This window comes from Camellia sinensis, chromosome 2, assembly GCF_055761805.1.
Source record: "Camellia sinensis isolate YWXY chromosome 2, ASM5576180v1, whole genome shotgun sequence".
Taxonomy (NCBI): Eukaryota; Viridiplantae; Streptophyta; class Magnoliopsida; order Ericales; family Theaceae; genus Camellia; species Camellia sinensis.
The window spans coordinates 48,716,458-48,732,418 of record NC_138962.1 but is presented as its reverse complement, the minus strand read 5'-3'; the positions used below and the strand labels follow the sequence as shown (position 1 = coordinate 48,732,418).

General features: G+C 40.1%; 1 non-coding gene across 1 annotated transcript; it reads right to left on the bottom strand.

Moving 5' to 3' along the window:
- Positions 1-418: 418 nt before the first annotated feature.
- TRNAM-CAU (transfer RNA methionine (anticodon CAU)) lies at positions 419-503 on the bottom strand. Its single transcript is given in 2 exon segments — positions 419-454; positions 466-503. It is a non-coding gene; the product is annotated as a tRNA-Met (tRNA).
- Positions 504-15,961: the final 15,458 nt, after the last annotated feature.

The following is a 15,961-nucleotide window of genomic DNA, read 5'->3' as shown; positions in this document are numbered from 1 at the left end:
CTAAATATATAATTATTGATAAAACTAAATAAAGAAAAATAATTTATATAATCAATCTCACTTGATTATGATATGAGATTTAATTTAATTTGAAATAGAAAACTAGGCATGTAAAGAAATTAAACCTCGACCTATGTTGGTTAAAGTATTAAAATACTTTTTATGAGAAATGTTAAGATGATTATCAAAATCTTTATATAGATTTTTGATTTTGTCTAATATTATACTTCTATGGCGACTAGGTTTGAGTCATGAAATTTAGATGCATTTGTTTTAATAAAATATATTTTACTCATTTTATAATGTTTGGTACGATAAGAGAAAAAAAATATATATATATATACATATACATGTTTTTCATGAATTGTGAAAAAAATTATTTATTGCCATTCCAGTGTGATGAACAAAAAGCGGAATTTGGGGTGAGAGAGGCTCGAACTCTCGACCTCAGGATAACTCAGAAGCTATGAGACCTACGCGCTAGCCAACTGCGCCACCACCCCATTGTTTCTATGTACTAGAAAATTATTTTAATGTCGTCTATTTATCTGTTTAACCCAACTCAAACTAGACTCAACATTTTCAATGAACTTTTAAAGAAATATATAAAGTTAAAGTTATGAAAATTCATTTGATTAAAGGATACGCACATTCAACATTTTCAATGAACTTCTTAAAAAATATATAAAGTTAAAATTATGAAAATTCATTTGATTAAAGGATACACACATTCCTACAAACTTACTATTTATGATGTCCATTTGACATGTTAATTTATCTTCTTAAAAAGGGACACATTTTGATTTGACACGATTGTCATATATATATATATAATGAGATCAAGGGAAAAAAAAAATATTCTGAGATGTAAACATGAGGTAATTTTACTCTTTAAATCAAAAATTTATGATGTGGTGCAATTTGACAGAGTGAATTGCACGATCTAATTAATTTTTAGATTGGAGAGAAATTGCTCTTTAATATATTATTATAGTTGAGTGAACAAACATGTATGTTCTATATTATTTGTTACATCGTTAAAGTTTGTCATTTATATGCCAACCTGATCCATTAGGCTACATTATTATTATTGATTTGGTAGACACATAAACTTCAATTATATTGTAGTTTAGAGCAATATTGCAATTTATATATATTTTATTAATGGAGAAGGACTTCTTGTACTTTACGATAATAATGCATCTTCAATTTGGTCAAGATGATGCTCCATTAATTTTGCACTTGTTTTCAACTTTCTTAAACAAATGATTTCACTTTCTTTGACGGAATATAATATCTTTTTACATGAAGAGATGACGTGAAAAGAGTGAGAGATACGAAAAAAACATAATTTAAGGTCAAGTTTGGGAAGACTAAATAAGTGTACTTTTTGTCTTTTTAGACTAAAAAGTTGAGGTTGAAAATATGAATGTTTGGGTTAACTTTTTGACTTTTTATGGAAAAATGTGTAATAAAAAATTGTAAAAATTAGTTTGTAAGAGAAAATTAGAATTGAGAATTGTGCAGCCGTAATTGTTGACTTTTGGTGAATAATAATGACTTTTTAACTTTTTGAGTAACTTTTTAACTTTTTGACTTTTTTTAAACTAGTCAAACTTGGCCTAAATAAACCATAAAAAAGAAATATTAGACGCACTTATCGGTGTGAATTAGTTATTGGCTCATGTTTCTCTTCAGTTAGATATCTTAATTAGAGTGTATTGTTAGTCTTTTCTATGGGTTGTGATAGAATCTGTATTGATAATTCGAGCAGTCAATATATAGGATTTGTTGAATATTTTTTTATTATAAGAAATTATGTTAATGGGATATTGATAACTACTTGATTAGATTATATTTGTATTAATAATTTATTTTTAAAATTATAATTATTATTAATATAAATTTGATTTAATTAAGTGATTATCGATATCTGATCAATATGATTTTTTATAAATATAAAATATTCGGCGAGATTTACATATTAAATAATTTAAATTATTAATATGAGATGTGTGATGAGTCACAAAGTCCAACAATAAAATTCAGTCTAATTTCGAACGAGTGAGAAGATATTGGAAAAGTGCTTATAACTTATGGCTAAACTGCTTATAGCTTATAACTATGAACATAAGCTGATTTCTGACTTATAAATTAAGCATCTCCTGTCTCACTTAAAGAATAAGTTGATTTCTGACTTCCAAAAAGTTATAAGTTATAAGCTATAAGCTAAACCAAACATATCAAAATAACTTAAATTAAGTTGAAAGCTGAAAGCTGAAATAAGCAGTTTTTAAGCTGCACCAAACAGGCACATTGTCTTATTTATTTATTGGTAAGAGTAATGGTTAGCAGTTATATTTGATATTATTTGATGTGACATTTAATATAAAATTAATTAATTTTCAGAATGAGCGACTCTACATGTAACATTGGCTGTTTAATTCAACTTGGATTTATTTGTTTATATATATATATATAAAATTTAGTCTAATGTTTTACCTTTAACTTCCTAACTTATTTTTTTTGAATACACAATTCAGTTGAATATGCATCCAGTTTATTTTTTTAAACACCCAACTATTATTACTACCAACATTGTTACTATTACTGTCACCATCACTGCTGCCACCACCACCACTACTACTACTATCATACCATCGCTATCACGCCACCACCACCATCATCATTGCTACTATTATCACCATCACCATTGTGTCACTGCCATCACTACCACCATTACCACCGTTACCAACACCAACGCAATTACTACCACCACCATCATGTCACTGCCACCATTATATCATACCAACACTACTACCACCACTATTACTACTGTGAGGACATATTTTTTTAATAACGACACGTGGCCAAGGTGGCACCGAAGTGCCAGCCGAGGTGCCACGTGTCTTGGTCATAATGTCGAGATGATCTCGGCTAGGCCTAGGTTATTTGCGGGGATGCTGGAGTCCGGGATAAACGAATAAGTTATAAGAGTCCTAGAATGGGGGAAGACCTCAGTCTGGATAAAGATAAAACTCTTAGAGAGTTTATCTCTATCTATTTGAGAGTTTAGGATAAGCATTGAGTAAGAGTCCATTAAAGTTAAGCTTCTACAAGGATTAGGTCAGTGTTGGCTAAAAAGTAAGGTACGCTTTTTGTATTCTGCCTAGGGAGTTAAACACTAATTATTATCTTTGAGAGATAATTGAGTATTTACTTGATCGTCGGAGTGCCCCTGGATGGAAAAACCACCGTCGGAGTCTTTTCTTTCTGTGACAGGTCGTTTGGGCGCATTCTATTCTGCCGGTGTTCTCTAGTTAAGTACCTCTTTGGCAGTGTGGTTAAAAAACAGAACACACAATTTGGCGCCATCTGTGGGAAAGAAAGAAGAATAGATGGCCAATGACAAACAGAAAGAGAAGGTCGGGGACGACATCCCTACTGGAAGTGGTAAACACTTTGATCCCAACGTAAAGGAGAATAACTGCAATAAAGAAACTCGGGATTAGAATCCTGGAGAGAAGGACCTCGGCCAGGAGGGAGACGTACCAAAGAAGGCAGACCGAGGCGGGTATTATAACGAGAACGATCTCCAGGTATGGAAAGATAGATGCCTGCGGAAGGACGGAGAGATGAAGGGAATAGTGAATAAATTGGCAGACCTGCAATTAGTCATCAATTTTATGATTCAGAATAATGTCATGCAGCCACCGTTTCTGTTACAAGACACGCCGATTCCAGTGGCCAGGAACAATGCCCAGAAAGGGGGGGCGAAAAACAGTCCCTACAGTCCCCCAGCACACTAGGACTAAGGAACACTCTCACCGGCCTTCAAGGGAGGTCGGGCGAGAAGAGACAATGAAGGGAGATTCTCGGAGGATGCATCGTACCAAAGAAGTTGACCCCGAAGAACATCGGCATGTTCAGGGGAAGGAACTTTGTTTCGACGCAACTAATGGAGAGAGATCCAAGAGGACTCATAACGACACCGGGAGTAGTGCACCAAAAAGGCTGAAATCCGTTGATAGCCGAGCTCTTGGACGGACCAAGGAGGATTTGAGGGATTACCTCCAGAGGAAGAAACAAGATGTTGAGGTAACCTCTCCGGTCAAGCCGAGAACGCCGTTCTCAGTGGAGTTGGACAAATTTGAGACCCCGAAAAAGTGCCACATGCCGAGGTTTCAGATATACGACGGTAAGTCTGACCCTAACTTTCACGTCGGTTTGTACCTGAACTCAATGGCACTGTACACTGGGAACGAGCCATTGTTTTGCAAAGTGTTTCCCTCATTCTTTGGGGAAATCGCATCAGACTGGTTTCACGAGTTGCCAAAAGAAACTGTGAAAAGCTGGAAAGGCCTGGCCGAGATGTTCATGGCCAGGTTTGTGACAAACAAACTATAGCCGTTGAGGGTGGACTCCCGGATGGCTTTGAGGATAGGCGAGGATGAAAGCCTTAGGGCTTATGCGAAGAGGTATTATGAGGTATTCAACCGGATACCAGGATGCAACCAAGAGGTGGCGGTGGTGTCTTTTAAGAACGGCCTGAAAGATGACTATCTGCTTCGAAAATCACTGGCAAAGACACTACCAAAAAGTATGGAGGAACTTATGGCCAAGATAAAAAAGTATGCTAAGGCCGATGAGGACACGCCGGGGAGAAAGGCGTCAGAACAAGAGAAGAGAAATAGCTCACCGAAGCAAGGTCGATGTAATGACGGATACAATAAGTAAGAGACATGATTGAGGGCCACACAGGCAGTCACAATCGTATTTCGAATTCTGATCTACAAAGTCTTGGAGAGAATTCAGAATCAGCCCTATTATAGAGCACCAGAAAGGATTCCTGGTGAATTTATAGGAAGAAGTCTGGGGAAACGTTGTGCCTACATAACGAGAATGGGCATCTAACTCAAGGGTGCAGAGCCCTAAAGGCACATCTGGAAGACCTGGTAAGACAAGGTCATCTAAGGGACCTGGTAGATGAGACCAGGACAAGGGAAGAGCAAGTGAGATTGCCTCAGGCACCGACAACACCACTTCCTCCTGCACCACAGCCGCAAGCAGGCAGACCTCGAGTGATCAATGTGATCTACTTAAAGGTCAATGAGAACGAGATACGTGGGGAAACTCAAAAGGTAAAACACTTGCAACATGTGTATCAAGTCCGGCAGAAGAGACCTAGGTCAAACGAGTGCTAGGGACTAGTGGTGTCCTTTATTGAAGACGACCTAGAGATGGTGGAACATCCACACAACGATGCCTTGGTAATATCCCTCTAGATTGGAGAGTTCCAGGTAAAGCGAATTCTGATCGACCAGGACAACTCTTGTGACATCATGTATGTCAGGTGTTGCAAGGAGCTCGGCCTTCATCAAGACGATCTGGAACAATCCAATGGTCCAATCGTTGGGTTCAATGGAATGCCAACGTGGCCCCTAGAAGTAGTAAGTTTGGAGATGCAGGCTGGCACCAAGAAGGTAAAAACTGAGTTCACCATAATTGACACCCCCTCTCTCTACAATGCTATCCTGGGAAGGCCATGGCTGCATGCAATGGGAGTTATTCCCTCAGCCTTGCACCAACTGTTGCGGTTCCCAATAGAAACATGGAATTGAGGAGGTCAGAGGGGATCAGGTGCAGGCAAAGAATTGCTCCATGGCAGCAATGAAATCCACCTGCAACATACGAGAGGCAGAAACAGCTGAGATTGAGGATGAGGACATAGAGGTCCTTGACGACGTCGGCAAAGAACCAGCCGAGAAAAGTAAGGAAGCCCTGAAGGAGATCTTAGTCTAGTAAGAGGATGAAGAGTGCTTCTTCCTCTTCGACTCAGGCTTGGCCGAGGAAGAGAAAAGGGAATTATAAGCATTCTTGAGAGCAAACCTTAAGATGTTTGCTTGGACACCGTACGAGATGTCTGGCATTGACCCCGAGGTCACTTGCCATAAATTGAATGTGGACAGGTCGGCTAAACCTGCCATCCAGCGAGCAAGAAGGCCGACGTTGATGCATGTTGAGGCAGTAGAAGATGAAGTGGATAAACTTCTGGAGACTAGAGCCATACGAGAGGTAAACTACCCGACATGGTTATCAAATACGGTTGTTGTGAAGAAAAGAATGGGAAGTGGAGAGTCTGTGTGGACTTCACCAGCCTGAACAAGGCTTGTCCCAAAGACAATTTCCCACTATCCAAGATTGACCAATTGGTGGATTCCACTTCAGGGCATGGAAGGATGAGCTTCCTGGACGTTTACAAGGGGTACCATCAGATAGCCATGTACCCCCCAGATGAGGAGAAGACTGCATTTATCACCCCAAAAGAGCTGTATTGCTACAGAGTGATGCCTTTTGGGTTGAAAAATATAGGAGCAACTTACCAGAGATTTGTGACTAAGATGTTCAAGTATACATTGATGACATAGTCGTGAAGACTAAGGAACCTGAAGATCATCTAGCCGACCTGAAGATAGTCTTTGACATCCTAAGGACATTTCGGCTCCGACTCAATGCATCGAAGTGTGCATTTGGAGTTGGGAAATTCATGGGATACTTGGTCACTAAAAAGGGCATTGAGGCAAGCCCAAATCAAATCAAGGCCATCTTGGAGTTAAAGAGCCCAACGTCAGCAAAGCAAATGCAGATGTTGATTGGAAGGGCTGCAGCCCTAAATAGATTCATAAATAGAAGTTTTGATAAATGCAAACCTTTCTTCAGTTTAGTAAAGAAAGTCGCAGACTTTTTATGAACAGATGAGTGCGAAGTCTCTTTGGCCGACTTGAAGAAATACTTGACCACCACTTCAGTTCTCTCAAATCCAATACCTAGAGATGAGCTGTTCTTATACTTGGCGGTTTCAAAACATGCAGTAAGTACAATGGTAATTAGGAAAGAAAATGAAGAACAAAGGGCAGTTTACTACGTGAGTAAAACCCTAGCAGATGTAGAGACCAGATACCTGCCCTGGAGAAGTTGACACTGGCTTTAGTAATGGCCTCCAAGAAGCTAAATCACTACTTTCAAGCCCATAAGATTGTGGTGTTAATTGAGCATCCTTTGAAGTCCCTGTTGCAGCAAGGAGATTTGACAGGTAGGATAGCCAGATGGGCAGTGGTATTGGGCTAATATGACCTGGAATTCAAACCCAGAATAACAATCAAAGGCCAAGTTTTGACCGACTTCGTAGCCGAGTTCACACCAGGCGCTATCATACATCGGGCTTCGTTGAGCTGAGGTATACGATGTCCAGGTGAACAAAGAGAAACCTAGTTAGGGATAGCCAAACAGAGGAAGAGAAACTCTGGCCCTGCAGTATTTACGTCGGCGACTCCTTCCGACTGTTTGTTGACGGAAATTCAAACTGACAAGGATCGGGGGCAGGAGTAGTGCTAGTATCGCCGGATGGACAGATGCTGGAACAATCCATTTATTTGGGGTTTAAGGCCTCAAACAATGAAGCAGAGTATGAAGCACTAATAGCAGGATTAAAGTTGGCAGCAGCAATGGAAGCCGACGAGATAATGGTTTTCTGTAATTCCCAGCTTATCATCAACCAGGAAACAGGCGAATATGCTACCCGAGATGAAATGATGGTGGCCTATGTAAAGGAGGTGGGTAGACTGATAGCATTGTTCCAAAATTGTCGACTACAGCAAGTTAGCTGAGATGACAACAACTATGCTGATGCTTTGGCCAACCTGGCTAGTGCAATGAAACCAAGAGAGTCAAGGACAATAATGGTTGACTACTTATCAAGTCCAAGTGTAGAACCACTGAACACAGAGCATGAAGCAATGCGTGTGGAGATGAGACCAAGCTGGATGGATGCAATAATAATATTCCTCAGATATGGAAAACTGCTAGATGATCATAAAGAAGCACACAAGATCAGACTGAAGCTGGCAAGATTTAGTCTGACAGCAGAAAGGCATCTCTACAGAAGATCTTTTACTGGATCCCTTTTGAGGTGTGTGCATCCTCCCCAAGTTGAAGACTTCCTGTATGAAATACATGAAGGAGTATGTAGAAGCCACACTGGGAGCAGGTCACTTGCTCATAGGGCCATTACTCAGGGGTACTGGTGGCCTTACATGCAAAAAGATGCTGAAGCATATGTCAGAAAGTGTGGGAAGTGTCAGAGGTTTGCACCTTTAATACACCAACCAGCAGCAGATCTGAACCTAGTGTCTAGCCCTTGGTCATTTGCCTAATGGGGCATGAACCTTGTTGGACAATTGTCTCAAGTGACTGGACAAAGGAAGTTCCTGCTAGTGGCAACAAATTACTTTACCAAGTGGATTGAAGCTAAACCCCTCACAAAGATTCGGGACATTGATACAAAAAACTTCATATGGAAGAACATCATCACCAGGTTTGGGATCCCAAGAGCAATAATACTAGACAATGGTACGCAGTTTGACAGTAAGCTAATCAAGAACTTCTGTGCAAAGTACAAGATCAAGAATTATTACTCTACTCCAAGCTTCCCTCAGAGTAATGGTCAAGCAGAAGCATCCAATAAGGTTATCCTGGATGGGATTAAGAAGAGGCTAGAAACAACAAAGGGTAAGTGGGTGGATGAGTTGCCCAGTGTACTCTGGGCATATTGGACTACACCAAGAAGATCAACTGGGAAATCCCCATTTGCCATAGCTTTTCGCATAGAGGTAGTAATCCCATTAGAGGTCGGCATCCCAGGGATCAGAACCCAGGGAGTGAAGAATAGGACTAATGATACATTTTTAGCCCGAGATCTGGACCTACAAGAAGAAAGAAGGGAGAAAGCAGCAATCCAACTGGGGGCATACCAGCAGCAGCTTGCCAGTGCTTACAATAAAAATGTCTACCCACGAGAGTTTCAAGTTGGGGACCTCATCCTGAGAAAGGTCGTCGGCAACAAGAAGGATCCTAGGTAGGGCAAGCTTGGCCTAAATTAGGAGGGACCTTATAGAATCATCTCGGTCCTAGGCAATGGGGCATATTGACTTGAAGACAGTGAAGGCAAAGAGTTGCCAAGACCTTGGAATACTTGCAGCCTGTAGTTTTTCTATCATTAGATTTCCTTTTATTTTTTGTAAGTTTTCTGTTATTCGCCGAAGTAATTAATAAAATTTTAGCTCGATTTTTGATTTCAAACTTGTGTAAAACGATTAACCAGTCACTTGGCGATGTTTCTGATTGAAACATGACAAATAACTTAGACTTATTATATGGCAAAGTTGAATTATACTTGCATATAATAGAGTTGAACTAAGTTGGCAATGTTTCTGATTGAAACATGATGAATAACTTAGACTTATTATATAACAGAGTTGAAGTATACTTGCATATAATAGAGTCGAACTAAGTTGGCGATGTTTCTGATTGAAACATGACAAATAACTTAGACTTACTATATGGTAGAGTTGAATTATACTTGCATATAGTAGAGTTGAACTAAGTTGGCGATGTTTCTGATTGAAGCATGATAAATAACTTAGACTCATCATATGGCAGAGTTGAATTATACTCGCATATAATGGAGTTGAACTAAACTGGACTTGCCATATCGGCAAAGTCAAACACAGATTGAAACTAAGTGCATTCGGGTAAGATTAACAGATGAACCATGGTTGAGAACCTCGGCTAGTCCCTGTTTAAAATTCAGCAACGAGGTCATAAGCCACATACTTAATGGGAACCCAAGTAGAACTTAAGTTCACATTAGGGGGCAGATAGCTGGAGAATAATGCTTGGGAGTTAGAATTTACAAGTTAAAGTTGGTTTAACACTTGTTGAAATTGTAAGAAAAATTTACAAGTTGAAGTTAAGCCAAGATTATGTTGAAAGAAGTATCTACGTACTTGCCGAGATTACCATATTGCCACGACTTGGAAAATAATGGAAGACAGAAGTCTTGATAACTGAAAGTGAAGTGGCAAGTTTTAGATAAACACTTGTGAAAACTTTCTTACAATGTTTTTTAAGTGTTAAGACAAGGCCAAGATAAACATTAAGTAGGTATATCCGAATTATTTTACCCTGAGAAAATTGCACAGTTAAGGTACACTTTGAAGAAATACAAAAATATTCTAAGTTTGGAAGCATGGAAAGCACGAAAAAAGGCAGCATACATGCAAAAAAGAAAAGAAAAGGCACTTCGGCCTGACATTGAAGGTTACTTGTTCAGAGTACAAAAAGGCACATTGGCCAAATAAAAGCTAAACATTGTTCAAAAAGGTACAAGAAAAGAAAAGATTCTAAGTACTAGACTTGGCTTGATCAGAGGGTAGCGTTGTAGTCCTCTCGGCTTCAAGCTCAGCATCAATCTCTTGCAAGGTTTTGTCAAGACTCTTTTCGGCACAAAGTATTTCGACTTCAGAAGTTGTTGGAGCGGGGGAGACGCCCTTGGATGCCAAGTCATCCTCCTTATCTTGAGTTAAGTCTATTTGCTCATTGAGGGTAGGAGACTTGTTATCAGTGGCAAGCCTCCCCATCCTCTTCGTCGGACTCGCCATCATCGGCATCATCTTCGTCTTCAACGTCGGCCTCTTTATTCTCTGGGGGGAATGGCACTTGGAGCTTGCTGATGTCGCGAAGGTCGGAGTCCATAGAAACATCCAACTTGTTAAAGGCCACCGTCCAGCCGAGGTAGTCACCTCGATTGCAACCCAGGTTGACTTGCTCCTTGTATTGGTCGCGAACAGCGGCCTGCCCCTCTTCAAAGGCCTTTTCGTCGGCCTCCTTAACCTCGGCCTCTTTATTGGTGATGGCCTCTTGCAGTTTGGCCTCCAGATCGGCTACTTTGACTTTAGCAGCTTTGAGGTCGGCCCTTGCTGCCTCGACTTCGCCGTTTGTAGCCTTGGCCTTTTCCTCGACCAGCCTCTGAGCTGTTTTGGCGTCCTTGGCCTTATCCATAAGAGAACGATTGTTGGCCTCGGCCTAATTAAGCGAAGACAGGAGTTTGGCTGCTTCTTTTATTTTCTTTGCCAAATCCTTTCTCATCATCTCGGTCTTGGTGGCATAAGAATGGGCATATTGGATGGCTTGTAAAGAAGTAACACAAGTTAGGAAAATTTCACTAAGTATGGAAAGATTAACAAAAGGGAAGAAAGAACGCTTACCAAGACCGAGTGCTGTATCATGAAGGCAAAGTCTTTATATTCGTGTAGCTTGGCCATTCTGTTCATGTCCTCGGGCAGAAGAACTGCCGTGGACAAGGCGGCACAGACCTCAAGATTGGCAGCACTATCACCGGCGGTAAGAGGTCTGTCGTCGAGCATGATCTCGGGCGCCCAGACCATACCTCGGGGGTAGCTGCTGCCCTCTTGGTGGTTTGACCTCGGCTTTTTAGCAGGTGGGGCCTCGGAAGATGGGTCCTCAGCAGGACGTTTCTCGGTGGAGGGGGCGCTCTTCTCAGCTTCGGCCAACTTTGAGATAGACATATTGTCCTCAGAATCAATCTGAGTGACTGTGGCCTTTACCTTGGCCTTCTTCACTCGTTTTGGCTTAGGGGTTGACTACGGGGAGAATGAAGACCGGACGTTGACAACGCCAGGAAGGTTGGCTAGCAAATCTTCGACTACTGTAGGTTTTCGGTCCATCTCGTCGGTAGTGGCGGGGATTGTGACCCTTGTACCAAAGTGAATTGCTGGTAGAGTTGTTGGTGGATTTGCTGGGTCGTAAGCTGACGCCTCAGCACTTCGGCGTTTTCAGCTTCGCGTCCTGTCTGCTAGTGCGAGCAGTGGAGCTCGACATCGGCGTTGGCGTTGAGAAGGTGGAATCAGTTGTGGAGCAGAGGTTGATGTCTGTTCTGCTAGGGCAGAGGTTGATCCCTGATCTGGCCGAGGTGACGAAGTTGTAGCAGGAATTGTAGCAGAAGGAGGGGACTTGCTCTTCTTTGGGACGTCAGGCAAAATGGACTTGTAGGTTGGGATATAGTTGAGCAGCAGAGGGGCTTTCCGTTGGTCAACGGGAAACCCAACAACCTCTTGAAATCCTTGCTGGGATAGAAGGATTTGCGGAAGTCCTTGGGTGGTTGAGGAGGAACTGCAAAATAAAACAAACAGACGTTAGAGAATACAAAAATATCAAAGTAAAAAAGACTTGAAAGCAAATAAAGGTAACACTTGGCTCTTACCATCTCCCTCTCTGAAACTGTTCGGCTTGGGGGATAGAGGTGAAAGTCATTATCTGGTAGGAACTCCCAATTTCCTGAGACGATGAAGTAATCGTCTCCAGCACCCTTGTTGGAGTCTGGGAGGTCGGCGACAAGTTTGTATTCCGTGGATCTCGGCTTAAGGTAATAGATATAGCCATTTTCTGACTTCAAGCCGCACATGGTGTAACAGTACTGGATATCGGCAAGAGTAACCCTAGCGTTCTCTTTTTTAGCTAAGGCAATTATACCATTGATAACTCGGGAAGAGTTAATGGCAAACTGCATTGGGTTCAGTTTGTAATAGTGAAGGACTTCTCGAAAGAGGATGTCAAGAGGGAACCTAAATCCACACTCTATGAAGGCTACCATTGGGAAGGGCATGGAGTCGTCTTTGGGCATGATGTAGTCTTCCTCCCCAGCCAACCTACGATGAACGTCGGCAGGGATGGCAAACTCCTGCCTAAAGTATTCTAACTTAGTTGGGGTGTTTACCCTCTACCTGAACATACCCATAACATCGGTTAAGTGGGGGAGGTGTTGTATCTCAGAAGGAAGTGGTTTGTTAAGATTTAAAGGACCTCGACAAAACCTAAACGTATGCTGGGGCAAGAGTTTTTGAGGATCTAAGGGGAATTTGTTTCAATTTTTCCTACAATTTGTGAGTTCTACAACAAATCCCAAAACCTAAGACTATGCAAACAAGAATTGAATGCAGAAATGTAGAGAAGACAACAAGAAAACAGAGAAGAATAGTGATTCAGACTCAAGAAAACCAGAAGGGGTTCAAGAACATTGCATAAAATGTAAATGTGCACGAATCAAGAATAGTGATGAAATATCAAGAACACTGTGACAAAGTGTGTATAAGGGTGCGAGGCCAAGATTAGTTGCAAAATAAACAAGTATATGAGCAATGTGTATGTACTCATGAAGAGATTGGGCAGAAGCAAAAACATGAGACAAACATGCCCAAATACATGATAGAATTCAATACACAAATTAATAATCAAGAACATGAATAGGTTGGCAATGACAGCAAATAATGCAGTGGAGTGTTTTAAGAAAAACACAGATTGATAAGAGGGGAGGCAGTGACTTACCAGAAGGAGTGACGCCGATGTGAGGAACGCCGGAGTTAAACGCTGATGGCGAATGTAGCAGAACGGTGGATACTTCGCCGGTGGAGGTGAACGGAAACGATTGCAGAAAGTTTTGAGAAGATGACAATGGTGGTTTAGAGAGAGAGAAAGTTTGAAGCACAGAGAGAAATCAGAAAATGTGAAGCGGAAATATAAAGAGAGAGGGAAGTATTTTTGTCAAAACATGAAAAGGCGGCAAGTCGCAATTAGTGTGCCTAGGACAACGTGCTTGTCAGACGGCACACGCAAATGCGACACGACTTGATGGCACGTGTAGGGTTTAATAAAGAAAGGACGCGTGGCGAAAACGGTTGAGTTACTGTGCGTGACAGCTCATACGCATGTAAGAAACTCTTGGAGTTCTTGATTTAATGAAGCAAAGACCTCGGCTAGGGGGACGATCTCGGCTAAAGAACTTGAAAAAACTTGGTTCTTGATTCTAAGGCATTGATGCAAACACACTGAAGTTTTTGTCATATGAAAGCCGATGTGTGATAACCTCGATAATACAAGGTAGAGCAAGCTTAGCTGACGTGCCATATGGTCAAATAATATAGGTTCCATCACCTTAAGATGCCGAGGTAATAGAACCTAGGGGGCAGTTGTAGGGACATATTTTTTGAATAACGACACGTGGCCAAGGTGGCACCGAAGTGCCAGCCGAGATGCCACATGTCTTGGTCATGACACCGCAATGATCTTGGCTAGGCCGAGGTTATCTGAGGGGATGCTGGAGTCCGAGATAAACGGATAAGTTCTAAGAGTCCTAGAATGGGAGAGGACTTCAGTTTGGATAAAGATGAAACTTTTAGGGAGTTTATCTCTATCTATTTAAGAGTCCAGGATAAGCATTGAGCTAGGGTCCATTGAAGTTAGGCTTCTACAGGGATCAGGTTAGTGTTGGCCATAAAAGTAAGGTACGCTTTTTGTATTCTGGCTAGGGAGTTAAGTACTAATTATTATCATTGAAAGATAACTGAGTATTGACTTGATCGTCGGAGTGCCTCTAGGTGGAAGAACCACCGCCGGAGTCTTTTCTTTCCGTGACAGGTCGTTCGGGCGCAATCTATTTTGCCGGTATTCTCTAGCTGAATACCTGTTTCGCAGTGTGGTCAAAAAACAGCACACACAACTACTATCGCAATATAAAAATTAAAATATACAATTTAAAAATAATAAATTTTAAATTTGACTTTATACATATCAAACAACTTATTTTTAATTAATCACTTAAATTTTTATCAGACAACTTTTTAACTTAAAAAATTCAACATTTAATTTTTTATTTTTTATTTTCAGTTTTCAAATTTTAATTTGATTTTTTATTTTTATCAAACGCACTACATTAAATAAGAGAAGATAATACTTCACTTATAATAGAGTGTTTTGGGAAGTTGGTAAAAAGTTAGCTTTTGACTTTTTACCAAACTTTTTAGCTTTTTAGAAAGTGATTTGGGAAGTTGGTAAAAATCTGACTTTTTGCTTTTATTTTAATATTTATTTATGGTGTCAAATTAAATTAAAATGACCAAAATATCCTTACCCAACATAAGAAATTTATTTTTTTATTTTTTTGTTATAGGCCCTAATTTGTAATTTCACACTTGCGTTTTGGCCCTTCCCAAACCAATTTTGTTGCGTTTTTGGCCACTTGCGTTTTTGAAAAATGATAAAAAAACGTGATTTTTATGAAAGTTTTCAAAACGACACAATGTAAATTACGGGGTGGTTTGAGATGATCTAAATAAGTGTACTTTTTGACTTTTTATGAAATATGAGTTGAGTATGAGTTAGGTTTGAAGTGATATGACTTAAATAAGATGATATAATTTAAATAAGATAATAATTTTTTGACTTTTTTATTTTTTTAAATTATGACAAACAAAACCTATGTTTAAACTGCCGGATTTTACTATTTGTCACAATTTTCAGTATTTTAAAATTTCGAGTGTGGAACAAGGAAGTCGCAAAAGGAATCCTAAAAAACTGCATCAAGTGGAAGATGATACAAGACAAACGCCATTTTCAACCTGCAACTGTTATAAGTATACGACCTTTTGCTATACCTACCATATCATATAGCATCGTCATCTAGTGTGATCTATCCGATTCCAATCTTTGAAAATCTTATTCTTTTATTCTCTCTTTGAAAATATGTATATAGTATATGTTTTTAGATTTACTCTGCTCCTCTCTCTCACCCTTTTTTTTTTTTTTTTTAATTTTTATTTTTGAGGAAATCTCTCTCTCATTTTGTGGTTCTAAGATTTGATGACCCTTTTTGGGAGATCCAAGCAGAATCATGGGTTACATGTGGGAATAGCCATATAAACCGAAGACAAACCTTGGGCTTATTTTATCACCAGGTGGTGATAGTCTAGTGGAGAAGGCATCATTCTTCACAAGTATGATCTAGGTTTGAATTTTAGGAGGTAAATTGCAGCTGGCTCTTTTTGAAGATCTCAAGGTGGTGATAGTCTAGTGGAGAAGGCATCATTCTTCACAAGTATGATCTAGGTTTGAATTTTAGGAGGTAAATTACAGCTGGCTCTTTTTGAAGATCTCGTCTTGTATGTCGATTTAAATCATCGAAATCTGGATTCGTCTGCTGCTTATGGTTGAGTTCTACTGGTACATCGGTGGTAGGTCCCTTCTTTTGGATTGAGTCAAATAAGGCCGG